General features: G+C 45.1%; 2 pseudogenes across 2 annotated transcripts; both read right to left on the minus strand.

Moving 5' to 3' along the window:
* Positions 1–10,128: 10,128 nt before the first annotated feature.
* On the minus strand, positions 10,129–10,839 carry LOC310791629 (integral membrane protein 2B pseudogene; annotated as a pseudogene). Its single transcript has one exon. The product of its transcript is annotated as an integral membrane protein 2B pseudogene (transcript).
* A 6,886-nt stretch (positions 10,840–17,725) lies between these two features.
* Positions 17,726–18,436, minus strand: LOC310791630 (integral membrane protein 2B pseudogene; annotated as a pseudogene). The gene has a single exon. The product of its transcript is annotated as an integral membrane protein 2B pseudogene (transcript).
* Between the last annotated feature and the right edge of the window lie 507 nt (positions 18,437–18,943).

Genomic DNA, 18,943 nt, shown 5'->3' on the forward strand with positions numbered 1-18,943 from the left:
CACTTTACTGTCTACTGTTTACAATTGTTTGTAACGTAATGTGTATTGTGTTTGGACCCCAGGAAGACTAGCGGTCGTTTCGGCGGCGGCTAATGGGGATCCTTTTAAATAAACAAATAAACCCGTTACGCAGTTGCCGTTCCCCTCCCCCTTGACATCACAATGACATCACTGATGCATTGTGATTTAAATGTGTCTGTATGTCTGCGCACAATTCCCCCCAACTTTGCATCACTGATGACATCACTCATTGATGACATCACAATGATTGTGTGCAGACATACAGACACTCACCAATGCCATCACTGATGACATCATCATCGAGTGCTTTAGTGACATCACTAATGATGACATTTTGACATTATTGTCATCAGTGATGCAGTTTGTCTGCGCACAATTCCCCCCAACTTTGCATCACTGATGACATCACTCATTGATGACATCACAATGATTGTGTGCAGACATACATAGATACAGACACTCACCAATGCCATCACTGATGACATCATCATCGAGTGCTTTAGTGACATCACTGATGATGACATTTTGACATCATTGTCATCAGTGATGCAAAGTTTGTCTGCGCACATTTGCCCAACTTTGCATCACTGATGACATCACTCACTGATTAAATCACAATGATGTGTGCAGACATACATACAGACATACATACATACGTACATACATACATACATGCATACAAACATACATACATACATACATACAGACACTCACTGATGACATCATCATCGAGTGCATTAGTGACATCACTAATGATGAGATTTTGACATCAATGTCATCAGTGAGGCAAAGTTCTATGCCTGCGCACAATTGCACAACTTTGCATCACTGATGACATCACTCACTGATGACATCACAATGATTGTGCGTACAGATAATTCTGGATCAGAATGATCAAAATGTTATCATCAATGAGTGATGTCATGAGTTACGCAAATTTGGGCACAGGCTAGATATGGACGCTGTAGAACCATTAGACAGCCAAAGTGAACGTCACTTCCTGCCTTTGTCCCTTTACCAGCGTTGAAAAAATATGAATGGTGAACGGAGTGATACGCTACCTTTTTGATCCCGATGGAATTGTGCCGCCCACGGCCCACGGGAGTATACTACACATGTCATGTTTGTCAATGTAAAATATAACTGGAAGTCGAGAACGTCAGTTTGTGGTAAAACTGGCACTATAAGTTATAAATCAGAAAGACTACGCACAACCAGACGCGCAAGTGACGTCTCTCCCACCAGTCCATTGTATAATATGCGACAAGAGATGTAGTTGATTGACAAAACTAAACCTTACGTTTCAGGTTCAGGAGAAACTGCGACTTTCCTGGCATGCAGTTATCTTTTAAATGTACAAAATTTAACGTGTACCCCATGGCACAATTCAAACGGGATGAAAAAAGTAACGTATCTCTCCGTTCACCACTGATAGAGAATAAAATCTATTCTTTCCGCTAAATGTTTATGTAAATGTATATCACAGCTTATCTAATACCAAATTAATTGAAACCAATGAGTCCAGGAAGATTTACCATAAAAGTATATTTAATAGCTTACATTCTCTGCAATATGCATATATTGACAGAGGGCATGAATCTCAATGTACACATGTATCGATGTACAGAGTCAAATATTCAGCCCATGGCCGACAGTGAACATATGCTTTATAGGCAAAGGTAGGCAGAGCAGAGAGGAGGAAAAGGCAGAGAGGAGGTGGATGAACCTTGGAAATGTGTGTGCGTCCACTTGAGTCTGACAGGGAAACTGTTATCAGTTGTTATTGGACACGATGCACTGCCCAAGGTTTCAGCAAAGAGGAGAAGTCCTCTCTATGGGGCTGGGTGAGATGTCAGTGTGAGTCTATGTGTCAAATGGAATGGAACTTATAGCATAATTATGCAAATAGGCCTATAGCTTATTGATTAGGAAATATTGATTAGGAAATGGCATGGAACTTATATTTTTCTCCAACAATCCACCCAATTGTTATGTTCATCAATAACAATAATAATTACAAAATTTAAGTTCACTATTCAATATAATGCTTGTATCTGTACTTAATTGTGGGCCAGGGCTGGGCAGGGTTTTTTTTGAAAACATAGGAAACATTAAACACTTGAAAGAACACAGACTTTTTGATCAATATGCAGTCCAGCGCAGTCTCAGCTCATATCACCGCATCTCCATTATCTATTGGAAAGAGAAAACAGATTTTAGTAATATAATGACAAAATTACATCACCACTGCTGCTATAATATATAGGAGTGGGCCTACTAATCTTAACTCTATATGGTTCAATGCAAACAGTCTAATTAATAATAATATAATGCATTGAACTTAATATTCAGTGTGTTCCAAATCACACTTCTGTAAAAGAAGCTTCTTATATACATTACATGTATGTATATATATTTTCCAGTTTCACTTTATTCAACGCTTGAGTCCTTCGGACCTTCCTCTAAAAGGAATCATGTCTTTAAGTAAAATATTTTCAAAGTATTCACAACAGGAACAATATTTTCTCATCATTCATGTGATGACTCTAGTTCATTCATTTATTTGTTTGTTCCTGGTGGTTTTGTTGTAATTGTTGTTATTAAAAACTATTTAATAGCCCATCTCCATGCAGTGGTTTAATTTCTTTTTGGGAACTATTTTATTAGAATAAAATTCTATTTCTAGTTTACTTTAATATTGGTTTGTTTGGAATAATGAACTGAAACTTTCTAAAATGCAAAACATTCATAACATTGATTAATCATATTCATTAAAACATAATCACAGTATCATATAACTGATTATTCTTAAAATGATACTTTAAAACACTTCATTTGCAATATTGAAAATAGAAAGAATTTTCTTTACTCTAGTGAGCACAGTTAAACGTACTCTCTCTAGTTTTTTTTTACTAGGCTAGGGAGCACAGTACTCAAAGTACAGATTTGTGCTGGTGTTGAAGGTTTTCTGTGACGTACAACCTGTAACTATAAACATTAGATTTCACAATGTGCCTGTATTTTAGACAAAATAACTTCATTACAAGTTATTAGTACAACAAGTACGTACATACGGCAGATAATGTTTTGAGATACTCTGTGAGTACATATTCAATTGTTTATTTTATAATTTGTTTGCAATGGACCTCGTAAACAAGATGACTCCTGAGTGGGCATTCACAGCTTACAGAGTGGCAATGAATTGACCTTGTGGACTTGTGGCAATGTGCAATGGGGCGGAGGGTGACCCCAGAAAGTGCTGTTGGTGAGGGCTTTACATGGGGGGGGCGGGCTAGACCCCAGGCAGTTCACTTGAGTGATTTTGGGGATGGCAAGACCCCACTAGATAAAACAGTGAGGGCCAACATTGTTCACATGCTCCAAACGCAAACTCAGGACTGTCTGTCCTCCGAGGTCATTGTCTTATCTATAGATACTTTTGAAAACATCTCACCCGTACTTACGGTAAGTGTAAATTTTGCTTATGTGTTGAAAACATACCAAAAGTTAAATGTTGGTATGCCCACTTAATTTGATTTCTCATCCACCCAATTGGTGGTTGATAAATGTGCATTTTTCTGTTTAAGAAAATACTTCAGATTCAGATTATCGTACACAGGAAGTCTTCATCCTACACAACACATTCTATTAGGATTTATTTTCAAAATAATAATCAACAGTCTATTTATTACTATTCAAATTTGCTTACTGCACTTTAAATAATGCAGAGCTTACTTCACTCTATTGATTCATAACAAACAAAACATTCAATCACTTTGCTCTCTCAGGGTGTGTTAACACAATCAGCCTGGAGGTGTCGCCATAGACTAGCTTGGCGTCGTATTCCAAATTGTTTTCGCTAGGCTAATGTTTTGGCTAAGTTGTTCTGAGGGAAGATAAACAAATTCTTTCAGCCTGTTATATTCCAAAACATTTTTTTTTCTACCCATGTTGATCTGATCACAGCATCTGTGTGCTCAAAGTTTTGGGGATTGAACCTGGGGCTTGTTTCGACATTCAATTTCATAATGAATAATACTGTGGGGTTTTAAACCTGTGACTCAGGGCCGATCTCTCCAACCAGAAAAGGCGGTGGCTGGCTCACTGTTGTTTGCTCAAAGGCTGGGAATTGAACCTGGGGCTTGTTTTGACACTCGTAAGCCCAGTGTCCACGTTTCCCACATGCACGGCATCTATCGCTACGACGTTTATGCTTTTGGGGTACACCTGGTGCGGTGTCTAATTTTACGGGCCCAGTCAAATGCTTATCTCTCTCATATTGTTTGATAACAATCCCAAGCTGTCTAATTGTCTCTCTGGCTCCTTGACATTCTGGCCTTCTACAAGGCCCTTTTTCAGTGTCCATTCTCAGAGAGCAAACAGATGGCTTCCTTACAGTATGAAAAAGACAATTGAGCAGGCCTAATGTCTTATCTATTTGTTGCGTGTCTCTCTCTCTCTCTCTCTCTCTCTCTCTAGTAGAAGGCAAAGCACTGATTAGGTAAACTGACCTCTCAGGAAAAACTCTGGAGGTAAACACACATCTCAGGTCAACTCAAAACTCTGGAGGTAAAACACACATCTCAGGTCAACTCAAAACTCTGGAGGTAAAACACACATCTCAGGTGAACTCAAAACTCTGGAGGTAAACTGACCTCTCAGGTGAAGGCAAAACTCTGGAAGTAAACTGACCTAAAGTAATAAACCTGTATTTTAGAGAGAGAGAGAACTAAGAGAGAGAACTACGTATTTTGTTTATCACTTACTTGTGATCTCTGATAGTGTCCGTGTGTGTAAAGTAATTTTCAACACTTTACCTTTTAGTCGATGTGGGGTCTCTGGTGACAGAGGGACGGTTGTTCTCCTGTTGACCAGTTCCGTCCGTGTGTGGGGTATCTGGAATTTACAAACTTGGTGACAGATCAATTTGTTCAATCGACAATTGATTCTGTATTTTGGGATTGGCTAAAATACACTTTCTGCAAACCTCCTGGTCAACTCCTTTAAAATAGGCTTCTTAAGAAATTGTTTTGTTTTACAGTGAAACAGCTGCTTATTTTTGTTTGTTTGTTTGTTACATGCTTGTTACACATTGTAGGTATTTCAAAAACATCTCAACCATATTGGTTAGACAACTATGATTGCTTCATGGGGCTACACACACCCCTCGAGTGAGTGGTATGTTATGGGGAGATCTTTTGGTTTTATTTAGTATGTCGTGTGGTTCTTAAAGACCGTATCAAGCATATGCCTAGAATCACCGCAGTTTCCCACTGGACTATAATAGTCGCTGCTAATGCAGCCTTATGGCCTTTCCAGGCAATATGTGATAACGCTTCTCAGGCTCTCTTGCTGTGCAGCTTAACACTGGACCATCCTGGTCACTGCAAAATACAGCCGGTCAAGAGAGTTTGTAATGGTCCTGAGGTCATCTGTATTATTTACATTGGGGCGTCCCTCCTTTGTCTCAAGAAGCCCACAAAATACTAACGTAGGTTAATATACATATTTACAGTTATATACAATGTCATTTTGACACACCCACAACATGCAAACATTTCAGATTCTTTTAGATATCAGACGACAGCTTCAGTAATGAATTATGAAATTAATTCAGACTTACCCGCTCTCGTAGATATCCTGTTCGTGACACGCCAATTGATAGAGAATAAAATCTATTCTTTCCGCTAAATGTTTATGTAAATGTATATCACAGCTTATCTAATACCAAATTAATTGAAACCAATGAGTCCAGGAAGATTTACCATAAAAGTATATTTAATAGCTTACATTCTCTGCAATATGCATATATTGACAGAGGGCATGAATCTCAATGTACACATGTATCGATGTACAGAGTCAAATATTCAGCCCATGGCCGACAGTGAACATATGCTTTATAGGCAAAGGTAGGCAGAGCAGAGAGGAGGAAAAGGCAGAGAGGAGGTGGATGAACCTTGGAAATGTGTGTGCGTCCACTTGAGTCTGACAGGGAAACTGTTATCAGTTGTTATTGGACACGATGCACTGCCCAAGGTTTCAGCAAAGAGGAGAAGTCCTCTCTATGGGGCTGGGTGAGATGTCAGTGTGAGTCTATGTGTCAAATGGAATGGAACTTATAGCATAATTATGCAAATAGGCCTATAGCTTATTGATTAGGAAATATTGATTAGGAAATGGCATGGAACTTATATTTTTCTCCAACAACCACCATTCATATTTTTTTACACACTGGTACAGGGAGAAAAGCAGGAAGTGATGTTCACTTTGGCTGTCTATTGGAGGCATTTTCACTGCAGCAATCTGCAACTATCAGTAGTGACTGATGCAATGACACAGGTTGCCTATAAGACTCCCACATCCATTACCCCAAACACACCTCTATGCTATAGAGAGGCAAAGTGGAACGTCACTTCCTGCTTCAGCACTGTACCAGAGATTTTTATCCGCCATTTACTTTCCCATAGACATTTCGTAAAATGCTTATGAAATAGTTGTACTTCGTTGACCCAAACGGTTCAGCTAACGCTATATAATCGGGACCATAGAACATTTCACTCGGACCAAAAATAAAATAAAATCGTAAAAATATTTTCTTTAAACCCGCATTTTTTTAAATGTTTTGGTCCCAGTGAAATGTGATCTCTCCTGTTTCTAAATATAGCTGAACTGTTAGGTTTGAACCAGTAAAACTATTTTTTATACGCATTTAAAGAAATGTGTATGGGAAAATAAATGCAGATGAAAATCTCTGGTACAGTGCTGAAGCAGGAAGTAGGCGGTCACTTTGCCTACTATAGCCCCGTGTGAATGATATGGTAATAACAGTAATAGAGCAGATAACACCATGATAAGGTAACACTGCTGTGAAAGCACTTCATGGGCATCTAGTGTAAGTGCAGCAATAAACAGGCCACACCTAAATGGTTCGGTCCTTGAAGAATTTCCTTGGCTGGTTTGTTTCAATAGGGTCACTGGCGGTTCACTGCAGCAGCAGTAACATAAGCAGGCTCACAGCTACATTGTATTTTACACTGCCATTGAAGTCCATATGACTTGCAGATCCATCCGTCTCCGTCAAACGTGTACTCAAAGTGATGGTGAAACACTCCTGTGTAAAGCGGTTCTGGATTCATCCACCTGATCAACTTGCCTTTTACTTTCATTTTCACAAATTACCCCACCCTCCCACCGTCTTCATCAGGATATTCGCGAGAATGACGAACTCTTTCCTTTGGGAGGTGAACGAGGATAGCATCAGTCTCTACGAGGCTTGCTTCACTACTCTTTCCACACTTGCGCTCCATCTCAGCGGGACCTTTCTTGTTCTCCCACCCCCGGTGCCTTCACATTCAAGATTCAAGATCCAAGATTTTTATTGTCACTCGTAGTACAAGTATCACGTGTGAAATTCTTGTGCTGTAGGCTCCGTTACAACATAGTGCAAATAACAGTATAACAGTACAAAAACAGGGCAGATAGATGCAGTAAAACAAGAGAACAACAAGCAATAACAATACTTTTCCTTTTCTTTTCTAGCGTAGACACCTTAAAACATGATTAAACATTCTGTTTGCACAGGTGCAAATAACATAGGCATAATTATCATATGTAATAGTAGCAGCTACTACATGATTGTGTGTGTTAAGGAGTCTCGTGGCCTGCGGGAAGAAACTGTCCCTCAGGCGATTTGTTCGTGCTTTTGGGACCCTGTATCTCCTCCCTGAGGGTAACAGGGAGAACAGGCTGTTGTGGGGGTGGTATGTGTCCTTGATGATCTTCAGGGACCTCCTGAGGCACCGCTGATTGTACAGTTCCTGCAGTTCTGGTAGCTCACATCCTGTTAGGTGCTGGGCCGCGCGCCTCACTCTTCTTAGCGGCCTGCGGTCCATGGTGGTACAGTCCCCGTACTAGGTGGTGAAGCAGCCAGTCAGCATGCTTTCAATGGTGCCTCTGTAGAAGTCCCTGAGGATTTTTGGCCTTAGCCCAAATTTCTTCAGGCGTCTGAGTCCGTGTACTCGCTGTTGGGCCTTTTTCAATCAATCAATCAATCAATCAATCAATCAATCAATCAATCAATCAATCAATCAATCAATCAATCAACTTTATTCATGTCCCAGAAGGGCAATTTGGTTTACATCAGGCAGTAGTGGTTTTAAAAGATACACTCAGAACATTATTACTAGTTTGAAAGTAATAAAGGCACACTTCAATATTATACAATACATATACATTTGTTGCAATATGTACAGATTCCAAAAGACCGTCTACTCCCTGCTGCGTCGCAGCGTGCGCTGCGCCCTTTGCAACTAGCTCATCAACAAACGCAAGAGGCTGCCATAACATACAGCGCCAGTTTTGGTTGTGTCAGAGGAAAAAGGGGGGGTGGGGGAGGAGGATGCAAAAGCTAGGGGATGTGTGAAGGCGGGGGGATGGGGTGGGGGGAGAGGGTGTTGGGATGGAGTGGGATGTGCGTGCGTGGGTGTATTTGTGTATGTGTATATATGAGTCCTTGAAGAGAGTCCGTGTGTATGTGTGAAGTATGCCTGAAGTTCCTTTCAGGGTCACGACACAATCTAGGCGGCTCATTTCGCAGGGTGTAGAGCGCGATGACACAGCAGGTTGCTATGGAGACAACCTTGATCAATGCACAGACCAGAGTCAACAACAGGTGTCCATGAGGGGCGGGGGAGGGGTGGGGGTGTAGAGCGCTACTTTGCAGTGAGTCTTCAGGGGGAGTTTCTTGCGAGCGGCCTTGCCGGGCCGACAAGCGAGAGGGGGGCGCCGGAATGAAGATAGGATGTTTGGGTTAAGGCGAGGGAAAACAGCATTCCTCTCATCTTGGTCTCCAACTTAAACACTTCCATGCAGAGCAGTAAGTTTCTCCAAAATGTCATCCATCTTGCGATTCTGATCAGAAGTCGTAACAGTCTGAGTACTCACGGCTCACAACACCTCGTGCTCTCAACACCTCGTTTAACATGTTTAACATGACGGGCAGCTTTGGGACTTCTTGTTTGGCTCCCATCATTTTAATTTTCCGATAGACTAGGGCAACGCTCAATCCAAGAAGCAAATGTCCTGCTATCATAAATCCAAATAGTTAACATCTTCGATGTCCTCCACGGAGAGAACCGCCAGGCAGACAACCCGCCACTTCTCCCATGAGTCCATCATGTAGCCCGCAGGAAAGGCACCGTCTGGGCAGATAGGTTCCCCCGAACCAGCGCTTCTCGTGGACATTTTTTTATCAATTGCGTTGAGAGACCAGCTTATCAATTCCATAATTACTTTTTGACAACAGTGGCGGTGTGGCTGGCCCATGTCAGGTCCTGGTGGATGTTGACTCCCAGGTACTTGAAGGTGTCCACCTTTTGCACCTGTGCCATTGATGGTGATTGGGGGGGGATGGAGACGCATCCCTGGGGCGCTCCTATGCTGATGGTCAGTGGGGAGGAGGTGAGGTTGCCCACTCTCACCACCTGGCGGCGTTCTGTCAGAAAGTCCAGGATCCAGTCACACATTGCTGTGTTTAGTCCCAGATCCTTGAGCTTGCTTACCAGCCTGGAGGCTACTATGGTGTTGAAAGCTGAGCTGTAGTCAACGAACAGCATTCTCACATGGTGTCCTTCCCCTCCAGGTGCGAGAGGGCGGTGTGGAGCACGTATGCTACTGCATCCGCTGTGCTCCTGTTGGGGCGGTATGCAAATTGGACCGGGTCTTGGTCCGGGGGGAGTGTGGGGCGGATCTGTGATATAACCAGCTTTTCGAAGCACTTGCTGGCTATGGGCGTGAGGGCTATAGGGCGCCAGTCGTTGAGGCTGGTCACTTTCTGCTGTTTGGGAATGGGGATGATTGTTGCTGATTTGAAGCAGGAGGGAACTTGTCGGAGGGAGGGACTGGTTGAAAATGTCTGTGAATACGCCTGTCAGCTGGTGGGCGCAGGCCTTGAGGACACGCCCGGGGATGCCGTCCGGGCGGGCCGCCTTGCGCGGGTTGATACGCAAGAACGACCGGCGCACCTCATCCTCAGTGATGGTGAGAAGACGGTCTGGATCTGTGGGGGGTGGGAGGTAGTTGGTGGTTAGGTGGGAATGGGGGGCAACATCAAGCCTTGCAGATTTTGGTCTCCGTCACAAACTTGTTCTCGAAGTGATGGATGGTGAAACATTCCTCTGTAGAGCGCTTCTGGATTCTTCCATGTGGGAGGTCAGCACGGCGTTGCATTCTGTAAGTCTCCTTGCCATCACACAGCTGGTGGATATAGAAACCCAGAGACTTGATGTTGTCGATACGCGCCGTGACCACCAGGTCCTCCTGCACCAGGTAGCTGCAGTACGAGCGAAACATTAGCTCCATGAAGAGTTCCATGAGGTCCTGAGGGGGCAGCACCGCCGATGTGTTCAGAGGCATCACAAAGCAGGTCATCGAGGTCAGGTCCAGATATGCCGTCAGGTTCTCGTCAAAGTCGTAATGGATGTGGGCCGGGCCCCCGGGCCGGAAGCGGGGAGGGGCAATGCTGATGCTGGCCATGTGGTCAAAGATCTCCAACTCCTCTTCCACCCATGGATGGTTCTCTGCCCTGACGTCGTTCTTGAACTTCATCACACCAAGGTACCTCTTTGGCATGAAGTTGAGATAGGATGCCCCAAACAAGATTAAACCACAGAGAATGAATGAAAGGAGGATGAATGAAATGCCCAGAGTCCACAGACCACAACCTCTGGAGCCTTCTCTGCCCTCTGGTGCAGAGGCCAGCTCAGGGTCCTTCTCTGAGGCTGCTTCTGGGATTTTTTTGCCCAGCAACTTTTGCGCCATAGGTGAATTCAATAAAAAGTTGACCATTTTCGATTAAACGAGAAACACCAATACTTATAGCCTCTGCAAGTAAGTAAGGGAAGTAGTTATGATATCACTGAAGATGTCATGATGATATCACAATGTCTATGACATCATCAGTGTGCACTTGATGATGATGTAATCAGTCTTCAGCAATTGTAATCAATTGTGATGTCATCAGTGTGTGATGTCATCAGTGTTGTTATCAGTGATGATGATGTCACCAGGGATGTCACTCGAGCAATTGCAATCTTACTACTATACTAGTGGAATACTAGTGGGGTATAAGGCAATGTCAATATAAGGTATAATAGCCTCATAGGCTTAGACTGATGACATCACTGATGACATCATCCCCGATGACATCGTCACATAACTTATAATAGCCTTACCCATCGGTAATCACCCATTCCCTTTCCCCCCTCATCATGCTCACACTCTTCATCGCACCCCCCCCCCATGCCGAATGGAGCAGTACCCGTTACGCAGTGCCCGTTCCCCTCCCCCTTGCCATCACTGATGATGTCACAATGAAGTGCTTTAGTGACATCACTGATGCAATTGTGATTTAAATCAGCGGCGGCTAATGGGGATCCTTTTAAATAAACAAATAAACCCGTTACGCAGTTGCCGTTCCCCTCCCCCTTGACGTCACAATGACATCCCTGATGCATTGTGATTTAAATGTGTCTGTATGTCTGCGCACAATTCCCCCCAACTTTGCATCACTGATGACATCACTCATTGATGACATCACAATGATTGTGTGCAGACATACAGACACTCACCAATGCAATCACTGATGACATCATCATCGAGTGCTTTAGTGACATCACTGATGATGACATTTTGACATCATTGTCATCAGTGATGCAAAGTTTGTCTGCGCACATTTGCACAACTTTGCATCACTGATGACATCACTCACTGATTAAATCACAATGATGTGTACATACATACATACATACAGACATCCATACGTACATACATACATACATACATACATACATACATACATACAGACACTCACTGATGACATCAAATGGTAAATGGTAATTTACCATTTACCATGATGACATCATCATCGAGTGCATTAGTGACATCACTAATGATGAGATTTTGACATCAATGTCATCAGTGAGGCAAAGTTCTATGCCTGCGTACAATTGCACAACTTTGCATCACTGATGACATCACTCACTGATGACATCACAATGATTGTGCGTACAGATACTTCTGGATCACAATGATCAGAATGTTATCATCAATGAGTGATGTCATGAGTTACGCAAATTTGGGCACAGACTAGATATGGACGCTGTAGAACCATTAGACAGCCAAAGTGAACGTCACTTCCTGCCTTTGTCCCTTTACCAGTGTTGAAAAAATATGAATGGTGAACGGAGTGATACGCTACCTTTTTGATCCCGATGGAATTGTGCCACGGCCCACGGGAGTATACTACACATGTCATGTTTGTCAATGTAAAAGATAACTGGAAGTCGAGAACGTCAGCTTGTGGTAAAACTGGCACTATAAGTTATAAATCAGAAAGACTACGCACAACCAAACGCGCAAGTGACGTCTCTCCCACCAGTCCATTGTATAATATGCGACAAGAGATGTAGTTGATTGACAAAACTAAACCTTACGTTTCAGGTTCAGGAGAAACTGCGACTTTCCTGGCATGCAGTTATCTTTTAAATGTACAAAATTTAACGTGTACCCCATGGCACAATTCAAACGGGATGAAAAAAGTAACGTATCTCTCCGTTCACCACCATTCATATTTTTATGTAGGTGGGTGGGTGGGCCTCAGTGACGTCATAAGACAGTTGTGATGGCTAAGTAGGTGGGTGGGTGGGCCTCAGTGACGTCATAAGACAGTTGTGATGGCTATGTAGGTGGGTGGGTGGGCCTCAGTGACGTCATAAGACAGTTGTGATGGCTAAGTAGGTGGGTGGGCCTCAGTGACGTCATAAGACAGTTGTGATGGCTAAGTAGGTGGGTGGGCCTCAGTGACGTCATAAGACAGTTGTGATGGCTAAGTAGGTGGGTGGGCCTCAGTGACGGAGGGGCCTGTAGATGTCGTAGATGTCGATGTTGATGTGCCATGCAGCTGAATGGCCACACTTCATGTGTTAGAAAGGTTCCCCGTCAGGTGCCTATTTCCGGCGGGATGGGCTGCCAAGTGGCCAAACGCCTGCCGAGTCCCCCTGAGCTACCGTGAATAGTGACATCAGGGATGCATGACATCCCAATGAGGATTGATGATGTCACATGCCATCATTAGCGATGACAACACCAGTCTGTATGACATCACAATGGAGAGTGATGTCACACAGCGATGGACATCAGTGCAGAGATGATGTCATAGGCACTGATGATACATTATGCAAATGAAGTCATAGAGACTCACATCACTGATGACATCACAACTGCCTGATGTAGTCACCTGTCCAATCTGGGAGAATCCATCTTGTGCGAGTGATGTCACTGGCTGGTATTCCCGCACAACTGGAAGAAATGTTGCGCAATTGCATCACTGTGATGTCATTAGGCAGTTGAGATGTCCTGTTGTAGCAGCAGGCAGCAGTGTTGTTAATGGGGAGTTGTTCAAAGCCCCGATGATGTCATAGACATTGTGACATAATCAGTGAGGTCATCAGTGACATCATTATTGATCATCATTATGTTCTTATGACATCACTGATGATGTCATAAGCTTGTTTTATGCTCGCGCGGGGGAGGAGCGAGGGGCGCCAGTGTCAAATGACGTTAATGTGTTGGGCGCCCACCGTACCTGAAGATTTTTCTAGCAGCGCGACCTCCGCACGGCTTCTCTACAAACTTTCGAGCCAAAGCCCTGAACACTGAGCTGTGTTTTCACCACATTTCTTGACCCATGTGGTAGGCTAAACTTTGATTCGCAACTGTTCGTTTTTAGTCATTTCAACAAGTAAATGTGTGTTGAGAGCATGATTGAGATTAAAAGCAGCACAGAGTAGGCTATCAGAGCTGAGAACTGAAACAGCTTTCAATAAAAACAAGTTTGGTGATTCATTCATGTGCTGATATACGGTCGTTTGAGAGTGAAAGCACACTCAGTACTGCACATAATAGCGTTTCATTGCGACTTTTCACAGCCGTCAGTGAAGCCGTTTTGACAAAAAAAAGGGCATCTGCCCCAGCGCGAGGTCCGCACGTGACTCGCGGAGCTCCGCCTCGAGGAGCCTCGCTCGAGCATAATGAGACCTTTAGGCACTGATGATGTCATAGGCATTGTGACATCATTATGATGTCAGCAGTGAGTGATGTCATCATGATGCAAAGTTGGGAAATTGTGCACTGCACATGGCAGAGGGGAGATGATGTAATGGTCACTGATGATGTCACTCAAGCAATTGTGGTTTTTGGTTACATATAGCTGAACTGTTAGGTTTGAACCAGTAAAACTATTTTTTATACGCATTTAAAGAAATGTGTATGGGAAAATAAATGCAGATGAAAATCTCTGGTACAGTGCTGAAGCAGGAAGTAGGCGGTCACTTTGCCTACTATAGCCCCGTGTGAATGATATGGTAATAACAGTAATAGAGCAGATAACACCATGATAAGGTAACACTGCTGTGAAAGCACTTCATGGGCATCTAGTGTAAGTGCAGCAATAAACAGGCCACACCTAAATGGTTCGGTCCTTGAAGAATTTCCTTGGCTGGTTTGTTTCAATAGGGTCACTGGCGGTTCACTGCAGCAGCAGTAACATAAGCAGGCTCACAGCTACATTGTATTTTACACTGCCATTGAAGTCCATATGACTTGCAGATCCATCCGTCTCCGTCAAACATGTACTCAAAGTGATGGTGAAACACTCCTCTGTAAAGCGGTTCTGGATTCCTCCACCTGATCAACTTGCCTTTTACTTTCATTTTCACAAATTACCCCACCCTCCCACCGTCTTCATCAGGATATTCGCGAGAATGACGAACTCTTTCCTTTGGGAGGTGAACGAGGATAGCATCAGTCTCTACGAGGCTTGCTTCACTACTCTTTCCACACTTGCGCTCCATCTCAGCGGGACCTTTCTTGTTCTCCCACCCCTGGTGCCTTCACATTCAAGATTCAAGATTCAAGATTTTTATTGTCACTCGTAGTACAAGTATCACGTGTGAAATTCTTGTGCTGTAGGCTCCGTTACAACATAGTGCAAATAACAGTATAACAGTGCAAAAACAGGGCAGATAGATGCAGTAAAACAAGAGAACAACAAGCAATAACAATACTTTTCTTTTCTAGCGTAGACACCTTAAAACATGATTAAACATTGTTTGCACAGGTGCAAATAACATAGGCATAATTATCATATGTAATGGTAGCAGCTACTACATGATTGTTTATTTGTGTGTGTTAAGGAGTCTCGTGGCCTGCGGGAAGAAACTGTCCCTCAGGCGATTTGTTCGTGCTTTTGGGACCCTGTATCTCCTCTCTGAGGGTAACAGGGAGAACAGGCTGTTGTGGGGGTGCTATGTGTCCTTGATGATCTTCAGCGACCTCCTGAGGCACCGCTGATTGTACAGTTCCTGCAGTTCTGGTAGCTCACATCCTGTTAGGTGCTGGGCTGCGCGCCTCACTCTTCTTAGCGGCCTGCGGTCCATGGTGGTACAGTCCCCGTACTAGGTGGTGAAGCAGCCAGTCAGCAGGCTTTCAATGGTGCCTCTGTAGAAGTCCCTGAGGATTTTTGGCCTTAGCCCAAATTTCTTCAGGCGTATACTCCCTGCTGCGTAGCAGCGTGCGCTGCGCCCTTTGCAACTAGCTCATCAACAAACGCAAGAGGCTGCCATAACATACAGCGCCAGTTTTGGTTGTGTCAGAGGAAAAAGGGGGGGTGCATGGGGGAGGAGGATGCAAAAGCTAGGGGATGTGTGAAGGCGGGGGGATGGGGTGGGGGGAGAGGGTGTTGGGATGGAGTGGGATGTGCGTGCGTGTGTATTTGTGTATGTGTATATATGAGTCCTTGAAGAGAGTCCGTGTGTATGTGTGAAGTATGCCTGAAGTTCCTTTCAGGGTCACGACACAATCTAGGCGGCTCATTTCGCAGGGTGTAGAGCGCGATAACACAGCAGGTTGCTATGGAGACGACCTCGATCAATGCCCAGACCAGAGTCAACAACAGGTGTCCATGAGGGGCGGGGGAGGGGTGGGGGTGTAGAGCGCTACTTTGCAGTGAGTCTTCAGGGGGAGTTTCTTGCGAGCGGCCTTGCCGGGCCGACAAGCGAGAGGGGGGCGCCGGAATGAAGATAGGATGTTTGGGTTAAGGCGAGGGAAAACAGCATTCCTCTCATCTTGGTCTCCAACTTAAGCACTTCCATGCAGAGCAGCAAGTTTCTCCAAAATGTCATCCATCTTGTGATTCAGATCAGAAATCACACCATCCATCTTGCGATTCTGATCAGAAGTCATAACAGTCTGAGTACTCACGGCTCGGCCCACCTCGTTTAACATGTTTAACATGACGGGCAGCTTTGGGACTTCTTGTTTGGCTCCCATCATTTTAATTTTCCGATAGACTAGGGCAACGCTCAATCCAAGAAGCAAATGTCCTGCTATCATAAATCCAAATAGATAAACATCTTCGATGTCCTCCACGGAGAGAACCGCCAGGCAGACAACCCGCCACTTCTCCCATGAGTCCATCATGTAGCCTGCAGGAAAGGCTCCGTCTGGGCAGATAGGTTCCCCTGAACCAGCGCTTCTCGTGGACATTTTTTTATCAATTGCGTTGTGAGACCAGCTTATCAATTCCATAATTACTTTTTGACAACAGTGGCGGTGTGGCTGGCCCATGTCAGGTCCTGGTGGATGTTGACTCCCAGGTACTTGAAGGTGTCCACCTTTTGCACCTGTGCCATTGATGGTGATTGGGGGGTGTGCGCCCCCCCGCCCCCCCCCCCTCCTGTAGTCTACAATGATCTCCTTGGTCTTGGAGACGTTTAGAGAGAGGTGGTTGTCCTGGCACCATTGTTCCAGGGCCTCCACCTCCTTTCTGTAGGCCGTCTCGTCGCTCCTGGAGATCAACCCGACCGCTGTGTCGTCTGCAAACTTCACAATGGTGTTCGAGGTTTGAGTCGCCACGCAGTCGTGGGTGTAGAGGTCGTACCAGAAGGGGCTGGAGACGCATCCCTGGGGCGCTCCTATGCTGATGGTCAGTGGGGAGGAGGTGAGGTTGCCCACTCTCACCACCTGGCGGCGTTCTGTCAGAAAGTCCAGGATCCAGTCACACATTGCTGTGTTTAGTCCCAGATCCTTGAGCTTGCTTACCAGCCTGGAGGCTACTATGGTGTTGAAAGCTGAGCTGTAGTCAACGAACAGCATTCTCACATGGTGTCCTTCCCCTCCAGGTGGGACAGGGCGGTGTGGAGCACATGTGCTACTGCATCCGCTGTGCTCCTGTTGGGGCGGTATGCAAATTGGACCGGGTCTTGGTCCGGGGGGAGTGTGGGGCGGATCTGTGATATAACCAGCTTTTCGAAGCACTTGCTGGCTATGGGCGTGAGGGCTATAGGGCGCCAGTCGTTGAGGCTGGTCACTTTCTGCTGTTTGGGAATGGGGATGATTGTTGCTGATTTGAAGCAGGAGGGAACTTGTCGGAGGGAGGGACTGGTTGAAAATGTCTGTGAATACGCCTGCCAGCTGGTGGGCGCAGGCCTTGAGGAGACGCCCGGGGATGCCGTCCGGGCCGGCCGCCTTGCGCGGTTTGATACGCAGGAACGACCGGCGCACCTCATCCTCAGTGATGGTGAGAAGGTGGTCTGGATCTGTGGGGGGTGGGAGGTAGTTGGTGGTTAGGTGGGAATGGGGGGCAACATCAAGCCTTGCAGATTTTGGTCTCCGTCACAAACTTGTTCTCGAAGTGATGGATGGTGAAACACTCCTCTGTAGAGCGCTTCTGGATTCTTCCATGTGGGAGGTCAGCACGGCGTTGCATTCTGTAAGTCTCCTTGCCATCACACAGCTGGTGGATATAGAAACCCAGAGACTTGATGTTGTCGATACGCTCCGTCACCACCAGGTCCTCCTGCACCAGGTAGCTGCAGTACGAGCGAAACATTAGCTCCACGAAGAGTTCCATGAGGTCCTGAGGGGGCAGCACCGCCGATGTGTTCAGAGGCATCACAAAGCAGGTCATCGAGGTCAGGTCCAGATATGCCGTCAGGTTCTTGTCAAAGTCGTAATGGATGTGGGCCGGGCCCCCGGGCCGGAAGCGGGGAGGGGCAATGCTGATGCTGGCCATGTGGTCAAAGATCACCAACTCCTCTTCCACCCATGGATGGTTCTCTTCCCCGACGTCGTTCTTGAACTTCATCACACCAAGGTACCTCTTTGGCATGAAGTTGAGATAGGATGCCCCAAACAAGATTAAACCACAGAGAATGAATGAAAGGAGGATGAATGAAATGCCCAGAGTCCACAGACCACAACCTCTGGAGCCTTCTCTGCCCTCTGGTGCAGAGGCCAGCTCAGGGTCCTTCTCTGAGGTTGCTTCTGGGATTTTTTTGCCCAGCAACTTTTGCGCCATAGGTGAATTCAATAAGAAGTTGACCATTTTTGATTAAACGAGAAACACCAATACTTATAGCCTCTGCAAGTAAGGGAAGTAGTTATGATATCACTGAAGATGTCATGATGATATCACAATGTCTATGACATCATCAGTGTGCACTTGATGATGATGTAATCAGTCTTCAGCAATTGTAATCAATTGTGATGTCATCAGTGTTGTTATCAGTGATGATGATGTCACCAGGGATGTCCCTCGAGCAATTGCAATCTTACTACTATACTAGTGGAATACTAGTGGGGTATAAGGCAATGTCAATATAAGGTATAATAGCCTCATAGGCTTAGACTGATGACATCACTGATGACATCATCCCCGATGAGATCGTCACAGAAGTTATAATAGCCTTACCCATGGGTAATCACCCATTCCCCTTCCCCCCTCATCATGCTCCGACTCTTCATCGCACCCCCCCCCCATCCCGAATGGAGCAGTACCCGTTACGCAGTGCCCGTTCCCCTCCCC

Source organism: Poromitra crassiceps, assembly GCF_964638095.1.
Source record: "Poromitra crassiceps genome assembly, chromosome: 16".
Lineage (NCBI taxonomy): Eukaryota > Metazoa > Chordata > Actinopteri > Beryciformes > Melamphaidae > Poromitra > Poromitra crassiceps.